This window comes from Danio aesculapii, chromosome 9, assembly GCF_903798145.1.
Source record: "Danio aesculapii chromosome 9, fDanAes4.1, whole genome shotgun sequence".
Lineage (NCBI taxonomy): Eukaryota > Metazoa > Chordata > Actinopteri > Cypriniformes > Danionidae > Danio > Danio aesculapii.
The window spans coordinates 29,128,960-29,151,733 of record NC_079443.1 but is presented as its reverse complement, the minus strand read 5'-3'; the positions used below and the strand labels follow the sequence as shown (position 1 = coordinate 29,151,733).

The 22,774-nt window shown below is 36.7% G+C and overlaps 1 protein-coding gene across 1 annotated transcript in view; it reads left to right on the top strand.

Moving 5' to 3' along the window:
* kcnh3 (potassium voltage-gated channel, subfamily H (eag-related), member 3) overlaps window positions 1–22,774 on the top strand; it is a 216,388-nt gene that overhangs the window by 58,483 nt on the left and 135,131 nt on the right. The window lies entirely within an intron of this gene.

Below are 22,774 nucleotides of genomic sequence, written 5' to 3'. Positions count from 1 at the left end.
TCCAATGATAAAAGACAAGTTACAGTGGGGAAAATAAGTATTGAATGTTTTTTGCTGGGAATAATATTTTCAAATGAGGTGTTGACATGGAATTGATCCAGATTTTGTTAAAACACAAACAATACAAACATAAAATTGAAACAAAACAAAAAAAATCTGAAAATGAGTGGTGTGTAATAATGAAATGACTCAAGGAGAAAGAACTGAACAACTGAAATGTATTTAATACTTTATATAAAAGGCTTTTTTGGTGACGGCAGCTAAAAGATTTAATGGAGAATGAAGTCACATGTATTGCTCAGTTGTGATATTTTTTACAGACTTCAACAGAGTGTAAAAATCTTTATGGTTCTGTGGATCTTGTCTATCAAAACTGATCTTTATTTTCTGTTTTCTATTGGATTCGAGTCAGGTGCTTGGCTGGGCCATTCTACAGCTTGATTTCCTTTCTCTGAAAGCATTTGAGAGTTTCCTTAGCTGTGTTTTGGATCATTGTCTTGTTGAAATGTCCATCCTGGTTTCAATTTTATCATCCTGCTAATGTAGATGTTGGGCTGATGCAGCTATATAACTACTGGGAGATTTCAGCTGCTGTCTGGGCTTTCACTGCCTTTCTTCACCTCCCTTTCTTCATGTGTTCAATACTTTTTCTCTGCATCATTTCATTTTATTACACATAACTTCATTTGTAAACTAATTAGATTTGTTCCTTTGCATATGCAGATTTCTTTGGTTGCTATCAACCTCTGGTGAAAATTTCAAGTCAACGGCACCTTTAGAAATACAGTTGAAGTCAGAATTACTAGCCCCCCTGAATTATTAGCCCCCCTGTTTATTTTCTTCCAATTTCTATTTAACAGAGAGAAGATCTTTTTTCAACACATTTCTAGACATAATAGTTTTAATAACTCATTTCTAATAACTGATTTATTTATCTTTGCCATGATGAGAGTAAATAATATTTTACTAGATATTTTCAAGACGCTTCAAAGCAGCTTAAAGTGACATTTAAAGGCTTAACTAGGTTAATTAGGTTAACTAGGCAGGTTATGGTATTTTGGCAGGTTATTGTATAATGATGGTTTGTTCTGTAGACTATCGAAAAAATATATACTGTAGCTTAAAGGGGCTAATACATTTTGTCCTTAAAATGTTTTTTAAAAAATAAAAAACTGCTTTTATTCTAGCTGAAATAAAACAAATAAGACTTTCTCCAGAAGAAAAAAATATACACACAGACATAGTGTGAAACTTTCCTTGCTCTGTTAAACATCATTTGATAAATATTTAAAAAAGAAAAAAAATTCAAAGTGGGGGCTAATAATTCCAAGTTCAACTGTATGTTTTTTGAGAATAATGGTGACTTGTTCAATACTTATTTTCCACTGTATACACAGTCAAATTGACATAAGGGTGAGTAAATGAAGACAGAATATTCATTTGTGAGAGAACTATCCCTTTGAGATCATCTATAAAATCTATCATTGTTCCCACTCAGCCACAGGATGTTGACCACAGCAAATGAAGGACAACAGTAGATTTTTCTGGAGGCAGCACTGTTCATTTAGTCTGTTTCTATACAGCTCACAATATAGCTCCTCCTCCTCTTCCAATGACTGCTACACATGTCGGCATGTCTGCAGGGCTTTGATGTACAGTATATATGTTATGTAAGTCCAGAGGTGAGAAGATGGCAGGGGTAACCGGCAGGTGGTCCTAGGATGTCTTAATGGTCAGTTGTGTGTGACTCATATGTCAGAGCTTGCTCCGGAGGCTGGAAATCACTTATTTTTGTGCTCCCAGAAGGCCCGAACAGAGGGGATTAACCGGCTCAGGACAAGGGGATGCTTCTTTGAGGTCTAAAGCTATTTCATCTGTCTTCGGTCACTGTCATTCTCCTGAGAAATTCTTGCTTCAGTCATTGGCATCTCTGTGAGTGAGAGAGACTACAGTTTAGTGGGTACTTTTGGGTATAGCTGTGTGTTTATTGTAAATATTACAGTATGTTGACAAGTTCAGTTCAGTTGTCAAATGAGTTATTATTTATCAGTGCGCATTAAACCATTTTAAATTTTTTTTTTAAACGTATTAATAGTATACAGTACCTGACAAAAGTCTTGTCATTTTGTCATCTTACCCCAGACATGCTCAATAATGTTTATGTCTGGTGATTGGACTGGCCAATTCTGGAGCATCTTGACCTGCTTTGCTTTCAGGAACTTTGATGTAGAGGCTGAAGTATGAGAAGGAACGCTATTCTGTTGAAGAATTTGCCCTCTCCTGTGATTTGTAATGTAACGGGTAGCACCAATGTCTTGATACATCAGGCTGTAGATGTTGCCATCCAATCTGCAGATCTCTCGCACATCCTGTACTGAATGTGACCCCAAACCATGATTTTTCCTTCACCAAACTTGACTGATCACTGTTAGAATCTTGGATCCATGCGGGTTCCAATAGGTCTTCTGCAATATTTGTGATGACTGGGATGCAGTTCAAAAAGATGATTCATTGGAAAAATCTACCTTCTGCCACTTTTCCAAATGATCTACTAGAAGTCAAGTTATTATTTTTTGCTCCTACAACTAGGATCCACGACAAGACTTTTGCCAGGTAGTGTATGGTGCTAATGATATAAAAAAACTCTAAAACAAACCAATGATTTTTTTTTTATATCTCCAGTACTGTTATGTCGCCCTCTTTGCAAGTGTGTTTTATGTATATATATATTAAGAAACATATGTTATACTGTATATATACTGTAGTAGAGTAGGATATAGAGTACAGTTAGTATTGCAGGCTGTTTTAGAACAATCATGTTGACATTCTGAGTTTAGCTCCCTCAAAACAACAGAAAAGCAATGGTCCTCTCTAATCGCTCCACAGCTTCTCATTACAATCAGCTCTCACCGGGCTTAGTGTTCTTGCTTTGTTAGCCCTAATAGTTGCCTGGAGACATTTAATCAACTGCTTAATCTCGCAGTTTTCTAAACCCTGTTTATTCTGCAGTGACATGAACAGGTACAATCTCATTGATGTTAAAGCAAGTTACGGAGAGATTAAACACAAATGTCAAGATGTCTTAAAAACTTTTACCAGATTTAACTTCATGCCTTAGGCACTTTCTCGTTTAATATTTTATTAGCAGCAAGATAAGCAATTATAGTGTGGTTAGTTATATTTTGCATCCTGCATATTTTGCATGTAGCATTTAATCACACTCTGAATTAAAGTTGATATAAGGTTGTACTCTTTGGTTGTTTGCACTTTTTAAAAATGTATTTCTGCTGTGTTTCTCCAAGTAGCTATATTACACTCATGTATATTGAAAATAAAATATGTTCTTATTGGTATTCTGACAGGAGACTAACATCCTAAAACCTACCATGATGTTTTAGGAGGCCTGGTTATGGCAATCTATCACCCAACTTATTTACTTTTACATTTCATATATTTTGCTGACACTGAACTTAATATGCAGCTGGAACAAACAAAATATTTGGTTGTTTTTAGAAGTAAAGACACAGTGACAACCAAACCAGTCTTTTTGCATGACTATTTTTTGTAAATGGCCTACATTGTCTGGGTCAATTTTTCATTTATGCCAAAAATCATTAGTAATAAGTAAAGAAGTAAAGTAAATATGATGTTATATGCAAGATCTTGTCTTAGGTTATGTGCAACCCAGGCTCATTCTGAAAACGTGCCTCTATATTCATTTCTGGGGACCACCAAATATATGAATCCACCAGAGGCTGCTGTGTACACTTTTTCAGATCTGAAGTTTCTCTTGCGAGTGCCATTCGCACCTGCTGTTCTCAACTGTCAACTGACTGACTGACTGACTGACCGATCGACTCCTCCTTCTCTAAACCCAACCTATCGTACTGATTGACCCACCCACCCACTTCCTTAAACCCAACCAACAGTTTTCAAAAGCAAGCCAGAAACAAGAAGAGTCCTCATCTGATTTTTACCATGTTTTCAGATTTTACCACATTCTCACCCTGATATTTACTTGTTTATTTTATTTTTGGATTCTGTTTTGGTTTTACCCACTTTCTGGAACCGTTCTTCACCAGACTTGAACCCCGTCATCATAGTCAACTCCTCTCTGCATCTCAAGTCCGCAGACGTACATGGCAAGCTAACAGGACAAACTGATAACATTCATTTTAAAAATGAAATGCAGCCATACGTTGCTTTGGCTACATAATTCGTGATCTCCAGAAGTGTATATGGGTCTACATTTTCATAATGAGCATATGTTGGTTATGTGTATGCATTTACAAAATATGTATAGACTAATTTCACTTGGCCGCCATTTTATAAGCGAAATCGAGACTGTGGTGGGAGGAAACCTAGAAGTCACACAGGAAGGTTGTGTACCTGGCTGTACATCTTATCAGCAAAGAGAAAGTGATACAAATTTAAAGTTTTACCACCTTCTGAGTGACCCAAAGGTCTGTTCGTAATGGATAGTGAAAATAGGCAAGGCAAGTTTATATGTTTGGGGTGGGAGCATAATTCACCCGGTTTTGGCTGAACTCTTGGAATTTCTAGTTTATATCCTAAAGAGCTGAGTGATCGGTTGGGTTTGTATTCAGTGAGAATATCTGTAATGTATTGACGTCCTAGGCCATTTAGTGATAAATAATAAAAAATAAAAAGGGATATCAGACCTTATTTTCAGCTAAGTGAATGCAAGTGTTTCCCAGTGATGGGTTGTGGCTGGAAGGGCATCCGCTGCGTAAAACATGTGCTGGATAAGTTGGCGGTTCATTCCACTGTGACCCCAGATTAATAAAGGGACTAAGCCGAAAAGAGAATGAATGCAAATGTCACTCATTAGCCAACGTTTTATTTCCCAAACACACATGTTAGATGTCATTTATCAAACTCAAGTTAATGAATTGATTTTTTCACTACATGAGACTTGACACAATACTGAATTTCGGTACTGAAATAATAAAAAACGTAAATGTCCCGCCAACATTTAAGCGCTGTTGAGCATGCTCTTAAATGCTGTTGATTTGCCATATTCACCTGTGCTCAACAGAAATGACTGTGATTGGCAATAAAGGTCATCAGTTCACTGCACTTCACCGCTGTTTACAGAGTGCAAACACAGACATGTGATCTGCTGATGACTCAACTGATCTTCGCTCCAGTGTCCGTGTATCTGTGTTTGCACTTGGTGAAGAGCGGTTAACTGATGACCTTTACGGCCAATCAGTCGTTTCTGTTGAGCACTGGTGAATATGGCAAATCAGCAGTGTTTAAGAACGTGCTCAACAGCGCTTAAATGTTAGCGGGAAATGGACATTTTTAAAATTTCAATACCAGGACAACACTATTACAGACAACATGAGGGTGTACTACAGAGGACTGCATTGTTTTATCACTCACCAATATACAAGGCTGAAGCAGGGAAGCGTCTCCACTGTGTTTACCTGGTGCCATAAACTGAAGTCTAGGAGGACACTTGGGCATATTACTGTGAAAGAGATTGTAATGTTGTTTGATGCCTAATAAGCTTTTAATTGATTAAACTTAACTGAATGATATTAAAGTGATGTTTACACCATATCTGCATTTCGCAAATGATCAACAGTGATCGAACTATACCGTGGCCTTAGGGGGAGCCCACTTTTTTTTCTACGGTGGGGGGTTTGATCTTGAGAGTCCCTTGCCACAATGATTTAGGCTATAAAACACAGGATCCCCATCCTTAAACAGCAATGTATAAACAAATCTCTCTCTCTCTCTCTCTCTCTCTCTCTCTCTCTCTCTCTCTCTCTCTCTCTCTCTCTATATATATATATACAAATATTTATATAAACTAATATTTATATTAATTAATATTACAAAGTAGACTAAATAAACACCACCTTAGTTTTGATTTACTTTCTCATAAAAAGCGCTTGTTTTCCCATCAATAATTCCCTTTCTTTGACCCTTGAAAATATCTTTTGAGGCATTTGTTTTTACATGCACAAACAACAGCAATCTAAACAGCAGAACGTCATTGTCTAATTTTAGCTGCAGTGATTCTGTGAGAGTTATACATTCATTTATATATAAAATCAACAAACATGTAGCCTATCATTTTTCTATTCACTGCATAAGTTTAAGATGATGGAACTAAAGACAGCATGAGCTTTTTTTATTTTACATAGTCCTATAGAATGTCATGGGATGTCACTTTTCACTCTGGTAAAACATAATATTTAATTCGAAAATGAAAGAAACGCAATTGAAAAGGGTTCCGTTTTGTCATTTTTACTCTGCTTTCAGCTTAATTGTCCAACATGTTTACAGCAATGTCACAGTGCTTAAAAAAAGAACATTGTATTAGCCTACTGTATAACGCAAATAAAATGAAACACAACGTCACATCATCTGTTTCGGAAAATGAATAAGCAGTGTTTCAACGTCCATATGAAAGCATCTGGCTGTCAGTCTTTGACATGACTGGACCTTGCTCCTCAGCGCCCCCACACCTTAATGCTCATGACAAGAACAGCACGTGTAGCTATCTTTTTTTTAAAAGTGAGGTGTAAATCGCCGTCATGCATGAATGAATGATATTTTTGCCCTTTTACACATCAACATAACATAATAAATGTCAAAATAACACATTGTCAATATTTTTGAGACCCCCAAAATTTCACAAATCATGTTTTCAGGGGAGCCCATGCCTTATTTAGGGAAGCCGAGCTCTCCCGTAGTTCGCACCCTGCTTCTGAGTTTCTTCCCACCGCAGCCTCGCTTTCGTTTTTAAAATGGCTCCTGCGTGAAATAAAAAAGCACATAGTTAGCATAATTAGATTACTGCTCTCGTATGTTAGTAATGTAAAGGTTTAAAATAGCTCTTACGTCCAGTGTTGTGTTCTTATTTATGATTATCTTTATTTATGTAGCACCTTGGTCCTGTGAGACACAACATTTTGTCCCACATTTATGTGCACACATGAAGTGAAATTACAGAAAAGCTAAACTTGAATAGATAATGGCCCAATAAAATAAAAAAATGCCCTATTGCTCACCATTTTAGGCTATCCAATATCTAATAGTAGAACATTCATTTTTAGCTGATACTGTGGCCCTCGGTGATTCATAACATGCAAGTTACCAGCACTTTGAGATTTCATGAAACAAATGATCAGTCTGTGCAATAAACAGAACATTATTTACCACATTAATCCCCAGCTTCTGCAAATGAGAATGCCTTCACGGCTGTCTGGCATTTACAGGCATTGAGAGATTTCCAGAAAGTTTCCCTAGCCCTCTATGATAAATGGCCATGCGTCACTGGAGAGTTTAAAAGTGTGCTCGTTTCACCTGCGAGGGCAGTAGTTAATGATGATGAAGGCAAAATGAAACAAAAGTCCCCATACCTCCATCACTTCACAATGAAACAAATGGCCCAGGACTCCTTCATCAAGCCTCACTGTCATTCCTCATTTCCTGTCTGGCACCTGCTCTTTCTTCCCTAATGGTCTGAGGATGTGTGTTCGTTCATTCATGCCCTGCTCATTGCTTCTTTTCTCCCCATTCAGTACTTTGCTTCACTAATACGCATATATTTACTGGACTGTATCGCTTTTCATCTCCATTTACACCGCTCTCATCTCCGTCCGGCTGTATGAGCCTTGTTTATTTCATGCACGCTGATCTGCTGCTCTTTTTTTCTCCCTCCGATAGTTTCTCTGCTCTCTTTCTCTCAATGACTCATAGCTTTGTAGAAGAGGCATAGCAATTTGGGAGCACGGCTCAAATGAAATGGCCCTTTATCAGCTGTGCACACTTATTCTCACTCCGTCTGATGAAGCGCCTGCAGTGGACCCTCCGCCCACCCCTCACCTAATGCTCACGCAAAATTAGAATCGAGCACAGACAAACGAGTTGAACTTTTCTTTATCTCCTTCTACATACACTGCGGGGTTCATCTTCCATGTCTTTGTGATGAGAGGATGAGAGGGAAATGTTATTGCTCAGAGGCCGCCCTTTCATTGCCGAATACAAACAAACAAGTTCAAGGTGGTGAAGTGACTAAAGTTAAAGGCTAACTGGGATTGGTGCTTTTCAAATGCAGATAATTAAAATTAGCACGCACATATATTCCTATTGGCTGTAATTCTGTCATATTTAGGCAGTGTTGCCTTTTCGGAAATTTGTCTGGTTATTTGTCAGTTTTTATCACTCTTTTTGAGATTTTTTAAAAGTTCGATTGGAAAGCAGTGATGGAAATCGGTTGCAATGATGCAAATCCTGGATGCTGTAAAAAAAAGAAACAAAAAAATCAGTAGTGTCCTTTGAGTTCAGTGTTGGTTCACTTCAGTTTAGTAACTCTAGTAGTTTATTCTTTTATTTTCCTTTGGCTTAGTGCCCTATTTATCAGGGGTCACCACTGCAGAATGAACCACCAACAATTCCAGCATATGTTTTACACAGCAAATGCCCTTCCAGCCACAACCCAGTACTGGGAAACACCCATACACACTCACATTCAAACATGCACTCATACGGTACAGCCAATTTCAACCCAGGCTCATTCTGAAAATGTACCTCTATATACATTTCTGGAGAGTGCCAAATACGTCCCAGGAGCTACTTTTTAGCTGTTCTTTTTTTTTTGCAAATCCACCAGAGGTCGCTGTGTACACTTTTTTTAAATTAAATTTATCTTGTGAGTGAAATTCAGGCCTTCTCTTCTCGTGTAAATCCACCAGAGGCCGCTGACAGATTGACTGACTGACCGATAAACTGACCCATCCTCTTCCTTTCCTAAACCCAACCAATAGTCTTTTCATAGGCTCCGATTAACCCGTCCACCCACCTCCCTAAACCGAACTGACAGTTTTAAAAAAGCAATCCAGAAAAAGAAAAGCCCTTGTCTGATTTTTACCACCTTTTCAGATTTTACCACATTTTCACCATGTGGTTTACTTGTTTATTTTTTGGATTTTTTTTTTTTTTGTCTTACCCACTTTCTGGAATCGTTCTTCACCAGACTCGAAGCTCGTCGTTGTGGTCAACTCATCTCTGCATCTCAAGTCTGCTGATGTACATGGCGAGCTAACTAGACAAACTGGTAACAGTGGGAAACCCCATCCATATGGAGATAAGTGGTCAGCTGGTAAGCGCAAAAACGAACTGCGTCATACCACCCTGTAGCTTTCATTTTAAAAGTTAAATGCACCCATAAGTACTTCTGGCTACATAATCCATGATCTCCAGAAATTTATATGGGGCTAAGTTTTCAGAATGAGCCTATGTTGACCAATTTAGCTTATCCAGTTCACTTTAAACCACATGTCTTTGGACTGTGGGGGAAATCGTAGCACATGGAGAACATGCAAACTCCACACAGAAATGCCAGCTGGCCCAGCCAGAACTCAAACCAGCGACCTTCTTGCTGTAAGGCAACAGTGCTAACCACTAAGCTATCGTGCCATAGTAAAGTTCATTTATTATAAAACTTGTAGTGCCATTCAACACATTTAGTAGTTTCATTTAGGATGTTACTAAATAGAGTGCTAGTTATATTTTAGGTTATAAGCTTATTTTCTCTAAAATTCAATATATATATATATATATATATATAATAATGTATCACTGAAATTATTAGCAATATTACTCTAACAAACAGAATAAAACAATAATTATTTTCATGTTAGGACTGAAAAATAATACATGCCTGACCTTTTAAAATAGAAATAGGAAGAAAAAACATTTTTTTCCACTGTACATTTAAAGTTTTGCTTACAGAAGGCATTTTTCTTAGAGGATGAAATCATGGCTTGGAAAATATGAATTGTACACCAATTGTCGCGAATGAAAGTGAAGAGGGTTGGGGAGCCACCTAAGAAAGTTAAGAGGGGTTGGGGGGGGGTGGGGGTTAAACGATAAAATTAGGTGCTGGATCAAATTTCTGACGTGATTTCCGGCTTGTTCCAGCACAAATTAAGTCCTGAGTATAACTACAAATCTGTTCACATGAACACTGTAAATTAAAGACTTTTAGATACTGTAAACCTTTAAAATACTAACTACTAATACATTTACTAACATGAACACACAATTTGTAATACATTTATTATGGTAATTATTCATCTTTGTTAACGTTTAAGTTGTTCAAGTTAAATAACATTAGTTCATGTTAACTGCGTTAACTGCATTACTGTTTATTAACTAATTAAAGTGCATTAACTAATGTTAACAAGTTGGATTTTGGTAATGCATTAGTTATGTTGAACTCAATTATTAATTTTCCTTCGGCTTAGCCCCTTATTTATCAGGGATCGCCACAGTGGAATGAACTGGCAACTATTCCAGCATATGTTTTACGCAGCGAATATCCTTCCAGCAGCAACCCAGCTCAAGGAAACAGCTATACACTCTCACATTCACACACATACACTATGACCAATTTAGTTAGTTAAATTCACCTAAAACGCATGTCTTTGGACTGTGCATGGGGGAAACCAGAGCACCCAGAGGAAACCCACTCGAATACGGGGAGAACATGCAAACTCTACAGGAATGACAACTGGCCCATTTGGGACTCAAACTAGCGACCTCTTGCTGTGAGGAGACATTGCTAACCACTGAGCCACCGTGCCGCCCCTAATGTTGAACCATGATTCATAAATGCTGTACAACCATTGTTCATACTTAGTTAATATTAGTAATGGCATTAACTAATGGATCATTTTTCTAAAGTGTTATCAACTTGTATTTTTGTTCTTTAAAACTGAATGTTGTATCTGTCCAGTTGTCTTGCCACCATCCGCTCCTTGTGTCCTTGTGTCCTCTGCCTCCTTAGGCATCTGTGTCAAATGATCAGTCGCTGAACTCACTGCACTATTGATTTTCTGTACCTCAGCAGTTAGTACTACCACTGTACGCTCTCCATCTCATAAATATTCATCCACACGCTTTCAACACGGTCCAGACGGGCCTCCGCATCCTCTTAGCCAATTATCCCACTGCCATTGGCCAAAATGAGAGAGTCTCCAAGAAACATGTAGATTGAGATGAACTTACAGTAAGGATGACTGCAGATCATGAGATGATGCATCTGGGAAAGAGGAAAAGTAAATAACAGCACAAGCCACGACTATTGATTGAATGGCAGGAACTGTGTGGTTGTTCATTACTCTTTCCGTCATGTGCCATTGTTCAGTATCCCGTGATTTATTGGTTGATTGGCACTTTTCATTTGAGACGTCAGAGAGTGACAATGTATCGATTCCCTGGAAATTTAAACATTAGGTTTCTTCTATAGAATTGAGGATTAGATAAGATTCATGCTTAGTTTTTACTTCACATTCAATTCCATTCGATAAAGAGGATGTTTGCATGGTCACATGACAGTGGGTATGTTTACATTGACATTGGTAATCTAATGATTTACAGTAGCTTATTCTGAATATGACAATAGTAAGATTAAGAGGTATACATTAGTTGCATTCATGTTCACCTTTTTACATGTATAGATTGATTAATGGCAGAGGTCATTACATCCCTCTGTGACACTATCCCTACAGAATTTCACATATCAACTAATAGTCATTAAGTAAGTAATGTTTAATAGTAATTAATAAGGTGCCATTTACAGTTTTTGGCATTTCATTTTACATTTTACGTTTCATTTTTCATGGTGCAGTGGAAAAAGAATTAATATTATGCAAGACTCCCATGGGCTTGGAAGACTGCATCTATACATCTCTGCAATGACTCAAAAACCTTGGAATGGTAAAGAAATCATTCTTGCAGGACTCCCAGAGATCATTAAGATTCTTTGGATTCATCTTCAATGCCTCCTTCATCTTACCCCAGACATGCTCAATACTGTTCATGTCTGGTTACTGGGCTGGCCAGTCCTGGAGAACATTGACCTTCTTTGCTTTCAGGAACTTTGATTTCAAGGCTAAAGTATAATGGATACTATCCTGCTGAATAATTTGCCCTCTGCTGTGGTTTGTAATTTAATGGGCAGTACAAATATCTTGATACCTCAGGCTGTTGATGTTTCCATCCACTCTGCAGATCTCTCGCACACCCTCATACTGCGTGTAACCCCAAACCATTTTTCCTTCACCAAACTTGACTAATTTCTGTGAGAATCTTGGGTCCATGCGGGTTCCAATAGGTCTTCTGCAGTATTTGGGATTTTTGGGATGCTTTTCATCTGAAAAATCTACCTTCTGCAACTTTTCTAAGTGATCAACTAGAATTCAAGATATTATGAGTTGCTCTAACAACTAGGATCCATGACAACACTTTTGTCAGGTAGAGTACATATATATATATATATATACATATATATATATATATATATATATATATATATATATATATATATATATATATATATATATATATATATATATATATATATATATATATATATATATACATACATACATACAAGATGATCAATGATAAAGATTCTGGCTTAAAGCTGTGCTCTTTTATATACCGTCAAACGGTTGAGCACTGACGTGTGTATGCTGTTACAAAATGCTGCAACATGTCAGACACAATGGTTGTACTCTGATTAATTTGTGTATACAGCACTGGTTCAGCTACAAAAATAAAATATCCAACATTCGATTTTTACTTACTACAAATTTGACTTTATCTAGATTAAAGTAATCAAAAATCTGTTTAGCTGTGACCCCACTTTTTGATATATGAAATGATATTTTATATTTGCAAATGTTATATAAGTCTGTCAAGATAAGTCAATGTATAGACAAAAAAAGCTTTATTAAAGGGTGTTCACTCAAAAATATCAATTATTTTATTAATTATTCACCCTCATATCATTCCAAATTCCCACGACCTTTGTTCATCTTTGTAAAACAAATTAAGATATTTTAATTTCTGAGCGCTTTATAATCTTCCTTAGACAGCTAAGGTCTTGACTCGTTCAAAGTCCAGAAAGATTCTAAATAAAAATCTTTAAAACAGACTATATGCCTTCAGTGGTTCAATCGTAGTATTGCCATGCTATGAGAATCCTTTTGTGCTCACATAAAACAAAAATAACAACTTAATTTATTTATTGTTAATTGTTTATTGTTATTATTTATTTGTTTATTGTTTCTAATGAGTGTCAGTATAGGGCATTTTGAGGGATGTAAACAAAAACAATGGTCCCAACGTATTTCCTGTTTTACATGTTTAATTACTGTAGCTTCCGAGAATCCAAAAAGAGCCACATATTGATAAATAACGTTATGATAGCTGTTTTAACATTAAGTTAGGATTGAATTGCCTCTTATTGCAGTTATGAAATAGTTTGATAACAAGCAGGAAATGTTTGGCCAATGGCATCACCACATTGAAATGGTCCATAGGGCACTCGTTTGTGCACTAGTGTAACCCCCACTCCCACCTGGAAGTTACAGCAGTTTCTCTTTTTAAATATAATCACAGTCGCACGTAAAATAATATGTCTGAAAATTGAATGAGTTAGAACAAAACTGTCTACACTGAAAAAATGTTGGAGTCCACACAATCCCTTGATGTTGTCCCAAAACAAATCTATTTTATCAGCTTAATCATTTTTAGAAATGTAATTGGATTGAACATATAACAATTAAGTTGTCCCCACCAAAACACTTAAGAATCAACTTATTTTAAATAAGTAGTTTGAACAGGTAGCAAACGTCAATTTTGAGTCTATGGAAGATGAGAGAACTCTAAGATTCCACACAAAATAGCCTAATCTGTATTCCAAACACGAGCAAAGGTTTTGGGTTTGAAACAACATTTTGGGGAGAACTAACACTTGAAAAATGTACTGAAAACATCCCACCTGTGGAACAGTGACAGTTCAGGGGTCCCGGTTATTGTCCTAATCAATATCAGAATACTGTTAGACATGTAAATATATTGACTCTCACATCAACGACATCAACAAGCTAATAAAATATGTCAGAAATGATGTATTTATCGTTTTTACTTTAGTTAGCTAATACACTTCACTGAACATGAGTGATGTGTCAACCTAATACCCATAATTCCCCTGTGGTGCTTTGTCACTTGAACATTCAACACACCGACAAGCTTGCCACACCTTACCATTCCCTTAAAGGTGCACACACACATATGTTTAAACATGTTTATGTTTAAACTCGATAAAACACTGAAGCTTTGCCTTCCCCAAACTCAATTACCAGTCCAATATTATAGCTCACGCCGTGTCTGGGGACTCAGAGAGCAATATTAGTCTGCCAGCTTTCTCCACAGGGTTTTAAATTTCATTCCACCCGTCACCTGTTCCTGGTAGCTGAGGGCCACAATGTGAGGGCAAACAAAGTGGCATGAACCAGCAGGCAGCCCGAAACAGACCTACAATAGAGGCAAAGGGCACCACTCTTGGGTTTCCACATCCTGGTGCTTTTTTGAGAGGTTTTGATAAGTTTGGACAGACAAAAAGGTGTATTTATTTTTAGTCAGAAATCTGTCCTAGAGCTCCAACTCTTTTATTTACTGGCTATTCTATTCTATTCTATTCTATTCTATTCTATTCTATTCTATTCTATTCTATTCTATTCTATTCTATTCTATTCATATGGTCTTTTTTCTTGCAGATTTTGTTGCTGTCTCAGCCAGCCACTGTTGCTGTTTCTGAATGCAGAAAGCACACATCTTTATGTCTTGCTCACTTTTCTCATCTTTCTTAAAATGCTTGCCTTTGTGGAATTGAATTGCCTACTACATTGATCGGCACTTTAGACCACTCACAACCACTTGTTCTTGGTTTTGTACACACATCATTTTATTTTGAATTATTATATATTCTGAACCAAAACTGTGTGTACACAACCTGCTAGTAAATGTTGATAAATACATTGTACTTTATGTGAAAAGGCAGGATATCAAAGTACTGTATGCAAAAAACAAAACAAAAACAAAACATATGTCTAAATCATTTCTAGAATGCTTGTTTAACTCCTTTTTTTAATCTATTCTACGAATATTTTCTATTGGCACTTTAATTCAGCAAAGGTTATATTGATCAAAAGTGACATTAATATCAATGTATTAATATTTTTATTTGTAATTTTATTCAAAATCTTTGTATTAACTACTATCAAAAATCCACAAAAATTAATAAGGATTATACAAAAAAGTTAAATAATGTGATACTGAGTTCACATTGTCATCACATTAATAAATTCCACAGGCAATCCATAGCTGAATTCAAATAAACAGGCAGATGGTCAAAAGGCAGGCAGCAGACAGGAATAAACAAACAACAGTTTACAAGACTCAGCAATGAGCGTCTCAAAGTGAGCCGTATATATGTGTGGGTTATCAGTACTTGAGCAGCATCAGCTGTGTGTTTGCAATCGGTCAGGATCAGGAACCGGTTGTGTGTATGTGTGGTCCATGACTGGGTCTTGTAGTCCATAATGGCAGATTTGTAGTTTGTTAACGATCAACGTGTATACCAGTGATCTGCAGCTGCTAGATTGCTGATAATCATAACAATATTTCCATTTTTATTTTCGATCAAATAAGCTTTGGTGAACATTACAGTCTTTGCTAAAAAAGGTTGTAATTTATGATAAGTTATTACAATGATAAGTAAATGTAATTATACAGATATACAATTATATATTCAGTGTAACTTGTCATTGACCACATAAAATAATAGCTAATTAATCAAGGGCTCTATTTTAACGATCTAGGTGCAAAGTTTAAAGCACATAGTGCAAAAGCATTAAGCGCATGTCCCAATCCACTTTTGCTATTTTAAGGAGGGAAAAATATGGTTTTGGCATGTTCTAACAGGGTTGTACATATTCTCTTAATGAGTTATGGGTGTGTTTTAAGCATAACGTGAATTAAACCAATCAGAGGCTCATCTCACATTCCCTTTAAGAGTCAGTTGCATTGCACCATTGTGCATTTGCTATTTACATGGCGGACTTTGTAAGTGGAAAACCCGAATTCTTCACTAGCAAGGAAACAGTTAAAGAGACCATCTGCAGCGCAAGGATAAGGAATGAGCCTCCTCCATTCGGCCTCTTTACTTTCTCTTTACTTTACTCCTACATATAGTTTTGTTTGTTAAGCGCAAAGATTTGTTTCAAAACTATTTCTAAATTTTGTTTAGTTTCCAGCAAATCAATAAATTAACAATAATAACGAAATGTTGTAAAAAAAAGTTATATCCAAACACACAGCCTATTCTTATGCCCCATGTGCTGATGCATACGGCTCCAAAACCCAAAGGGTGGACAAATATAAAATAGTTTTTATTAAACAAATATAAATATGCATGTAATAAGTAATACGTCTAACAATAATAACATTATACAAAAGCAAGCTGTCATGAATAAACTGAAAAAGCCCCCTAACATGAAGAAGGCATGGAGGCAGTGGTTTTTATATTTATGTAAAAAAAAATATATTTTTTGTAACATTTTAATCCTTTATTTTTTTCATATATAAAGATATTTGTGTGTTGTTGTACATCCTGTTTGTATTAAGCAATGCGTAAGCGTTTAAACCTGCATAAGCACATAACTAACGAGCTCTTTGCTGGACTTTAGACCAGCTTTTAGTTGGTCAATTGCGCGGTTTATTTCAGTTCCTCAAAATAGCAACGCCCCAACAATGGCCACAAAATGGCAAAAATGGATTTACTGTTAAAAACAATATGGCGCAAAACGTGAAAATTAGGGTTGTCCTGGTCTGAAAATTGCATCTTGCGCCTTATTGCGCCGGGTATATGATAGGGCTCCAAGTCTTTATTTACGGAACACTGTAAAACAGCCCATCTCTCTTTTTCACATGCAGTGAGAAGTCAGAATATGGCATGTAGTAAGTAGTAAAAAGATGGATTCACAGCTTTTTTTAGAAATGTATATGTACTGTATGTATTGCATATTATGACACTGAACAGATTTAAGTGAGAGGACAAGAGATCTGCCAGTCGTCAGAGCTGATATAATTAAACCGTGACTGGTCTGCATATATCCATGTCACAGCAGCTCACAGTGCATGTGCCCTCTCCACTGAATTATTTTAATTAAGAAACTTTCCACAATCAAATGCCTGGGCAGGAAGGGACTCATGTGATGGGTCTCTCACCATCTCACACATTTCATGAATGATAAGTGCAGTGGTTGAAGTGCAGCTCAAATGTGACCCTCTCATTATGTCACCAGTACATGAAAGGTCCTTTCACATGTCCGTGTCTCTTCACGCCATTCCGCGTTCACCATTCGTCCTCAAGGTAAAAGCCAGTGCCTCGTCCCACAGTGGCAAGCATTACCTGATGATTAATTCAATTGGCTGACACACCAAGGTTAGATCTTTAGTCACTGTCCGTCTCGTGTGAATCTGACGGTGACTGAATATTTTAATGTCAATTACATTCACATACTTTTGGATTCAAAAGGCCGCCGCTATTGTAAGGCACATACCATGTAGATCTACTTTATGATATCAGGAATTTTAGTCAATTTAGTTTTTTGAAAGGGTTTTGCATACTATAAAAAAAAAACTGAAAATGTCTTTCATTATTCAAAAAGACCATCTATTGAATTAATTATTCATTAATTAAGTTTAATAATTGCAAAGAATACCATTTGAATTTTAATTTGATTAATTACACAGCTCTAGGTTAATGGCAACTACAGTAAATTGGATCTGACAGCACCCGCAACCCTTAAGTCAGTGTAGTAAAGCATTATTTCACATGTGACAAGGGTATTTGCATGTACTGCATGTCTTAAAGGCACATCAGCAGACACAGTTCATTAAGTTTTGAGGGTCTGAAAAATGGTCCTGCAAAATTGTTTAAAAAAAAAACCCAATTCATAATACATTTCATATTCATATACACAAATATACAGTGTTTACTGGCATATACTGTCCTTGCTGTAACCAAGTGTGGTGTCATACTATACAATTCAAATTTATTTTCACAATACATGTCATTTTAAAAGCAGCTTTAAAAAAAAAGTGTGTATTGGATTACAAATAAGAGCAATGTGATTATCAGAGGTGAATGGTAATGTTCCATATGGTATAATTCTGGCATAATACAAATCATTAGTTGAGGACGGTATTCAAGCAGAGATGAAGACTATTAAAGCAGTGATTACACACTGTGATCATGATTACAATGTAAGGACAATTCCCCCCTTTGATAACAGGGTTTTGAAATACAGAGATTATGTGAATGCTTGGCTAGGAAAGATATGTCTTAATTCTAGATTTTAACCTAAACAATATATTTTTACATATAAGACCAATCAAAATGACAGCTTTAAAAGGGTTTTCACACCCCCTAACCCCTTGGTAAATAGAATAGTTGTTTTCGCTTTCTCTCTCAGTATTTCACACTTTACGTTTATCTGGGGTTAAGAGTAATTCATGAGATGACATTTCAAAGCATATATTCCTAAAGCCCACATTAATGTGCTCATTTGCATGTACTGTATGCAGTGTCAGCAATGTTGATTGGAACAACGCAGCATGTGATCATGTTTATACAATAGCTCTGTCATTTCACATCCTCATGTCATATAACTATTGTTGATGGTACAAGCAGGTTTTTCCTGGATGGACTTTCCCTGAAATGTAAAGTGTCTTTTCTGATTGCTGTTAAATAGCGACAGTATAGTTTAAACTATGTGTACAGTTCTGTGACTGTCTAAAGAATGTATTATAATGTATATTATAATAAGGAATGTATATATACATAATGTATCAAAAGAATGTGAATACGCAGCATGCATTTGTCAGTTGCTAAGCATCTAGCTGTAGCATTGTAACACTGCATAATTTCACATTTAACACCGTTTCAGATCAGAGATTCATAAAAAATCCTCTGCTTTTTAAATTACATATGTAAAAGTTCCTTTATGCATGGTTAGAGGTGGCGTTTAGAATAGCTACAGTAATGCGCAATGCAAAAACCCTAAAGAAACCAAATTCTAAACAAGGAGCAGGTGCTACAAATCAATGAAACAATAAATAACCATAGTAACACATGAAAACCTGCTTGGAAATTGAGGAAACAGAAGGAAAACATTGTAAATAGCTGCTAGCCTAACTAAGACAGCTGCTGTCGTTGTGCTGCAGAAACATTTGTACTGGGCATTTTTGAAAGTGGTATACAGCACAGTTAACCGTCGGTCTAAATATGTCCAGTTTTGTTACTGTTTTTTTAAAAAAGCAATATATATATATAATTAAACGTAATAAAAGTATTGTATTTCATTGCTTGTATATGCTCAATGAAAAAGCAGTACTTTGATTTCATTCATTCATTCATTTTCTTTTCGGCTTAGTCCCTTTATTCATCAGGGGTCGCCACAGTGGAATGAACCGCCAACTTATCCAGCATATGTTTCAGCCCTTCCGGCTGCAACCCATCACTGGGAAACACCCATGCACTCTCAATCACACATATACACTATGGAATGTCTTTGGACTGTGGGGGAAACCTGTGGGGGAAACCCATGCGAACATGGGGAGAACATGCAATCTCCACAAAGAAATGCCAACTGACCCAGCCAGGGCTCGAACCAGGGACATTCTTGCTGTGAGGCGATCGTACTACTCACTGTGCCACCGTGATGCTTGTACTTTAATTTAAAAGCGTAATTTGTCATTTTCTTTGAAAACATGTTTACATCATGAGAGCGCAAAGAATCTTGGGATCATCTTGACTGTGAAGGATGCATCCGTTGTATCCTTTACTAACCAGGAAATGAAAAACACATTTCAAGGCCACATTTATAGGAGAAATCAAATTGTCTTCTGTCTTCAGTGACATAGTCGGCCTTCGAAGGATTCAGCCCCAATCAGAGACACAGATAATTATCTACAAACTAAGAGTCCAGAATACTAAACTGAAGCCAGTCTGTGTACTGAAAAAATTTTTGATAAATCTATTATCTACTATTTTCTGTGTACATAGTCTTGTGATAGACCAAGTGTTGGACTATTATTGTTTGACATTTTGAATTGTTTTTAATTCAACAGAATCATGCACAGTACTTGAAGAGTTCTTCACTCAGTCAATAAGAACAAAGCACTTAACAACAAGCCAAGGACATGTGATGAGTGATGGAAAGGATCTTTTCTTTTCTTTTCTTTTGCTCTGAGCACAAAAATATGTCTGCTACTTTCTAAAATACTGAATTAAATAGACAACTATGTTTACCTTTGAACTTTTTAATAAAGGATAATTCATACACAAATATACACATTTATTTTACAGAAATAACTCACATTTTGTACCCCAAATATGTATGAGATATTCTTTTCTTTCAATTTAATTGTTGTCTAGACTGCATTTGGTCAAGACAACAAACTCATAAATAAATACAAAATCTGTCACTGGGGTGGTACCTTTTTAAAACGTACACTTTTGTACTATACAGGTGGATATTAGCACTTTTAAGGTACCTTTATGGTTCACTTTTATACCTTTAAGTTACTATGCGGTACACATTTATACTTTTTATGTATTCAAGAGTTCACACTTAAGCCCAATCCCAATTCTACCCCATAGCCCTTTCCCTTACCCCTACCCCTCGTTTTGCACGTTCACGTGAAGACATAGGGCTAAGGGAAGGGCTAGATAGCCCTTGAAATTGAGATTTTTCAGAATACCTCTCAAAACCAAGGGGTTATGAAAATTTCTTAGAATACACCAGCCACAACGGCAAAATGGCTGCACACGGAAGTCAGGAGATGCACAAAGTAGTATTTTTTTTTGTCATTATTGCAAATTTTTACAACAAACATTCATAACCACGTTCAGGTTTTACCGTCATGCTTAAAAAAACCCCCAGCTAAAATAATAAAATTAATTTTGATAAATTTGGCTATCTATAATCCTTATAATAACTCCTGTTTAGCAGTCCCACAGCATTCTGTCACTCGATGACACTCGAAGACCCTGTCAGAAAAGTTTAGTGGCTGGGAATGACCTTTTTACGGCTGCTATAATGTTAATGTTGTTTTTGTGTATTAACATAGATGAATATGACCACGATGTAAATGCAAAGTACAGTTACAGGCTTATTGCCACATTAAATCGTTATAATAACATGATATTGTTGCCTTCAGTGAGTTCCTGAAGATAAATACCAAAAAAAAATAACACAACTGGAATAATTACAGCAGTCATGATCGTCAATCTCATATAAAGCTAGATATTGCAATGACGTATGATGATGTGTGCAGGTGTTGTAGTGGTGTCCCATTTCTTAGGGTAAATTTTGAAGCCCTTCACCTTCACACTCTGGGTGCCACTCAAGGACCAAGGGGAAGAGGAAGGAGTAGGGGTACAAAAATAGAACTGTGATTGGGCCTTAGATATTGCTTGATAATAATAACAGATTTGGCATGCTGTCCCGGGATAGAACCCTGAGCTCGGAGATAATTGAGCCCAGGGCTGCTGTCTGGTCAATGAGCATGTAAGGGGGTATGAGATCAGATAAAGGAGGTAAAGGAGGAAAGGGGGAGATAGGGTGGATGGGGGGATTCTTCAAAAATTAGGCTAAACAGGCTATTTATAGTAAGTTTGGAATAATCCAATTTGTTTACTAATGATTACAGATGAGAGAACAGCCGCAATTAGATAACGTGTTCCTCTCAAAATTATTGGTTTATGAAACTTCACTGAATGTCTACCTTTAAGGACCTGTTAGGAACAAAATTTATCCTTTGAAAAGGTCCCGCCCCAGTGACAGATTTTGTACCTTTATATCTGAGAGTGTAGGTTAAGCCCGATTTCAAAATGATCTACCTTAATGAAATCTCACCAGTAGGTGGCTCACTCAAGGGATGCTTGATTATCACTTTATGGCAGTTACATTTCTCATGGAATTTCAAGGGCTGTTCATTTTGCTGTGATTTTCATTATCCGTGATTCTTTACCACCACTTACTCTCTCTTAACTCTCAGCCTCTAACCACTAAATCGCAATAACGCTCACCCTTGTGCTCTTAATTAATTTTTTTGCATATCAAAACAATATGCCTCTGATATCCTTGGCTCTGATCTCAATCACATTAGGGATTAAGTACGTCCTATTTTTACGCCTGAATGAAACGCATTTAAATCGTTAAGTCACTGTTAATCAAATAGCGCCTTTTGAGACCGTCTTTTAATACATGGATAGATGCTAAATCACAGGGTATCTTGAGCTGGTGAGGCGCAGGGATAATCAGAATTTGATCCTGCTGTTAGATTTGTGGTTGATTATAAAGCGTCTAAGAGTAACTTTGTTAAAGAATAACTTTAAGGATGAATCAAAGTCTCATGGAGGCTGGAGGGCATCGTGGTATCGACCGCTCTGATCAAAGGGGCTACTGAACGAATAAAAAAATGAGCCTTTTTTTGGTGACCTAAGTATGTGAGCGCTGTCTTATCTGAGTGCAATAACACACAGACTGAAATGACAGTGTTACCTTGACTACCTCTTGCTGTACTGTCACAAGTTAATGATCAACAGGGTTTTAGTGCTTGTGGACGTCCTAATGACCAATTAATGCTGTATTAGAGGGCTTAAAGGCTGTGTTTACTAGATGTCCGTGTGTGTATGTTGTTACGACCCTGGTCTAGGGTCAAAGCCGCAACATAAAAGAACACCCGACAAATAAAATTCACTTTTAATAACCCCTTTATATAGGGTCTCTTTATTTGTCTTTTTTTTGTCTTTTCTTTTTTTATCACCAAAAAAAAAGTGAAGCCAAATACCTCGGGGTGAACCCAC